Source organism: Geospiza fortis, unplaced genomic scaffold (assembly GCF_000277835.1).
Source record: "Geospiza fortis unplaced genomic scaffold, GeoFor_1.0 scaffold157, whole genome shotgun sequence".
NCBI lineage: Eukaryota > Metazoa > Chordata > Aves > Passeriformes > Thraupidae > Geospiza > Geospiza fortis.
In genome coordinates, this window is record NW_005054314.1 from 1559896 (window position 1) to 1564490 (window position 4595).

Sequence of the window (4595 nt, forward strand, 5' to 3'; positions counted from 1 at the left end):
TAGTTTTGGCAGGAATAGTTCTGTTATGTAAACTCACCTCCAAAACAGTAAGTTCATGTTGTCTGATAACCTGTGTCTGCCTGTTAAAAGGTGAGTTCATGGTTCAAACAGGATTTCCTTTCTGCTAATGCACATAATGCAAGGTTAGAACAAGAATGTACAGCAGTATTTTTCTCCCCCTCTTTTTTTTTTTCCTTAGACAAAACCTCAATGCTTGCCTGTAGTTTAGTTGTATTTCAGCTGTTGCATTTTAGTAGGGGAGAAAGTGAATGAAATGTCAATGTCCTTGTGGGGCTGGATGGGCAGTGTTGCCTCCTGCCTTAATAAGTAAAAAGGAGTAAAATAAGGCCAGAAAGATGCAGGATTAATAGCATTTCTGAATATAGTATTCCTTTATAGAAGGTCATATTACATTCATTCTTGTCCTCCAGGAACCTATACCAAATCAGAATGGAATTTTAAGCATAAAAATTATCTCTCTGACCAGCACTTGGAAGAAAATTATAAGGTAGGGAAAACTTCAGGGAGTAACTGTAATAATTCTTGTGTCTCTAATAGATAAGTGATAACTACTCTATGTATTTGTTAAAGCTTCTGCATAATCTTCAAAGTTGTAATGTATTATTAAATTATAACAATTCCAGCTTTTACTGGACTGTGCTTGCAAGTCTTTGACCCATTATTGCAGCCTGTGAGACCTTCAGCATTAACTTAAAGTGGAAAAAAATAATATTTCACATATTATTCAAAAGTAGGTGTGTTGTGTTGTTTCCAAAATTATAGTTTGTTTATATTGGCATGTATTGCCATGAAGTCTGTAATTGCTAAATCCAGTATTAGAAACTCCAGGTATTTCACAGTATGTAGAATTCGAAAGCAAATCTGACTGTGAAGCAAATCTGAATGGGAATCATATTTCAAAATGATTTCAAGTGTTTTGGCTGAAATTTGAGGAGAAAACTATTTCTAATTTGATTTGTCTCCCTGCTGTATACTCTTTATAGCTAATGTATTTGAGATACTGTTTCCCTGAGTTAGTATTCCCACTCCAGTGCAGGGTGTTGGATAAGCAATGATCCAGAGCTGTTACACCTGCAAGTGCAGCAAAGCTCTGGGTTAGTTTATCTAGCAGCCAGAGCTTGCTTTTGTCCTGATGAAATAATCTTGCATCTGATAAAACAATAGAGTGTGACTCAGTGGGTGGGAGTTGTTGCCCTGACATTTATGTTGCAGGATGGAGGGCGTTCCCACCCTTTCTAATCAGGCACCAGAGCACAGGAACCCTGAGGGTCTTCAGGGGCAGCCAGTGGGTGATCACTGCTCTTCCAAAGTCAGTCAGCTCATCAGCTGGGGGAGAATGTCTCCAGACTTGTCTATTTCCCTTTCATCTCTGGCTTGGCTTTTCCAACCTCTCCATTCTACGAGGTCTGTGGTGCCCCCACACTGATGGATCATCTCACGAGGGGAACTGATGCTTTCTTCAGGCTGGCTGAGAGAGAAACTTCAAGGCTGGTGCTGCAGGCGTGGCCTGCTTCTTAGGCCTGATTTTTCAATTCAGAAACTGGAGCCCAAGATCATAAAATAAGACCAACCTGAGTTTGTTTTTTCCTTTTGGACCAAGTATAGATGACAAAGTCTAACAGAGCAATTTATAAAATATCACCTAATTCCTCAAGTGTTTCAGCAGCCCATCCTCTGCTCCTTGGCTGCCACATGTAGAGGCTTGAGGGAAGCAGCCTCAACACCTTCCTTGTCTTTTACAGGCCAGTGTTCCTAAAGAGAGCCTTGTTTTAAACAATCTGCTGCTACTAAATATCTTTTGTTTCCCTCCTCTTTCATTTCAATGAAATGTTGAAAATTTTGGAAAAACAGCCCTTTATATAGGAAGATATTTTGTTTCATAATTGATACAGGGAAGTTGTACAGAACAGACAAACAACAGGAAAACTATTTTTTTCCCTTTGCCTTTTCTTCACCCTGCAGACAATATTTAACAGGCAGAGCCGTTAGCCATGGATATACTGTTTCTCATCTCATTTTGCTAGCATTTTTTTCATTCTAAGCCTTTTAACCTTATGCTTACCTGGTGGCTTGGGAGGCAAACGTGTAATTTTTTTTTCTCCCTCTGGCATATTGTAGAATATGGCTATGAAATGAAAATACTCTTATAATACAGTGAATACTACAGTAGTTATATCAGGCTGTACTAAGCAGCAGAAGATTTATAATCTTCTCTGTGTTTTAGGTCAGTTAATTTATAAAATGAGAACATCTTGTACAAATACCAAGATAAGCTGAAATTTGAGACCTAAGAACTGTTTCATCCCACATTTAATTAGGCACATATAACAAATTACAAATAGTGATTATGGAAGAAAGGAGGGGAAGGAGAGGAAGGCCACATATTGAGAAGAAAGTTTTCTACAAGCTACTTAGGAGTAAATGAGCCCTTTCTTTAATTATCTGCACTAGTCTTTGAAATGAGGGTGTCTGACTACAACTGTTCTCCAAAACTAAATTAAAACCCAAAGAAAATCCAGTCATAGTCAGAAAGGATTTGCCAAGATTTCTCATGGTGTAAAATGGCAAAAAGTGAACTGAAATTTGGGTGGCAGCAATTCCCATGCAGGGCACCTCCCTCTGATCTTTGAGAAGGGAGAGGGGATTTTTAGGATGATGATGAAAAAATCCCTGAGGCCTCTGATCTGATAAGACAGTTATTGAATTCAGTGTGCTAAAACATGAGAGAGGTTGCCAGACTGAGAGAGCACGCCTGGAATTTTCTGGTGTTTGAGGGGTAAAAACCTTTCTTGGGCTATTAACTGTCTGATAATGTTTAATATATAGTGAAGTGCACAAGGTAATAGGAGGAGGAGAAAAAGGCACTGAGAGAAAAGATCAACTATTGCTGCTTTTAATATAGTGTAAAATAATATGGCTCTGAGGCAGAGTGGCTCTTCTGAAAGTTCACTCTTGCTTGGTAATGAAGGGTTTTTCCAGTTCCTGTTCACAACAGGACCTTGGAAATACAGCACTCTCCCTTGAGGCAGCACTTAACAGCATCTGCCTGTTATACTGATCAATGGGGTAGTGTGAGAGATGTTTAATTCTCACAGAAATTTATTGCTGGTGGAGAATGATGATAGGGATCTTGCAGGGAAAAGAGGCTTATAAGAAATGGCTATTCATCTTGTGCTGTGTTTGTAGCCTTTTGTTAAAGGCTTAGCCTAACTCTTGGACTGAAGATTGTCAGTGATGTGGAATATAAGTCAAATATTTTTTCCCTGATGTCTTGTGCTGAATGAGTACAGTTAATGCCATCAGATGCAGGTAAAAGGATATTAGAAGAGAGCGAGGAGAAAGATGAATGATCCTGAGATTTTAAAGGATACTGCCAGTGCTAGATGCTTAAGACCAATTAAAAATTAGGAATAAAATATACAAGCAAGTTAGAAACTCACTGTTGATGAAACTGAAGTTTCGTATGTTGCTTAATGATTTTATGTTGCCATATAAAATGATTTTCTAGATGGTTGCAGATCATGGATAGAGTTACTTGGGGAAGGAGGCCTGAGACAAAACTGCAAGTTATAGAGGCCTTAGCAATACAATAGATGTGGAGGTCATCTAAGGAACAAAGATGAGATACTTTTCGGAAGACGAAAGAGCTGTGGAAGTGACCAGGCAGGTACTGCTGAGGACTGTGAGATTGACAAATATGCATTTGTCCAAATTTACACTGGAAAAAACTTAGTTGAGGATTGACTGAGAGCTTTGACAAATTGGTGGACTTCAGAAGTGGACATGGCTTCCTAAAGAAGGATTAAATATCCTCATCCCTGTACATAAAAATCTTTCTCGTCAGTGTGATGCTCATCTCTTTCTTTCTGTGACACAGTAGTCCATAATTAGTGGGATAGAGCACCAGAACTCTGTGAGAGAAATGAACTGAGCAGAAATGCACTTTTTGACTTATGGATGGGACTCACATTTGTTTGTACCTCTTGCTGAATCAGGTATAATTTTCAAAGGCAAAGAGTTGTCAGTGTATGAAAAATGATTTGGTTTTACTTCAAATGGAGATAAATTAATAGAAACCACCCCAGAGTGAACTGAAACCTTGAATGTAAGATAAAGAAGATCTAAAGGTTTGCATATTAATCAAACTGTGATACTTTGTTCCTCACTACTTGTGCTGCTGTCACTTGCCTGCACACAAAGTCAGTTTAAGGCCATTCTTAATAGAATATGTCTCCTTTCCTAATCCTTGCTAGAATCAAAGGTGCCATCAATCCTCATCTGAGGTTGGATGTTAATATAAACCCTTTTTTTTCCCTCTCCCCTCTTTACCTTGATATACAATTTTGTGTGGGGAACACTTTTCAGTATTTTAAGCTTTTAATTTATTGTTGCAAAATGTTAAAAAAAATTCCAGCTTCTGTTTTTCTTCTAGTTAACTGGCAACTTATGAATGTGCTGCTCTCTAAGTATTCAGTCTAAGAGTCAGTTCAGTGGTGATCTTTCTCAAATTAGTAGACATCATTAAGCTCTCCAGGAAGAGAATCTGTGTGAGGACAGCAAGAACTATTATCTTG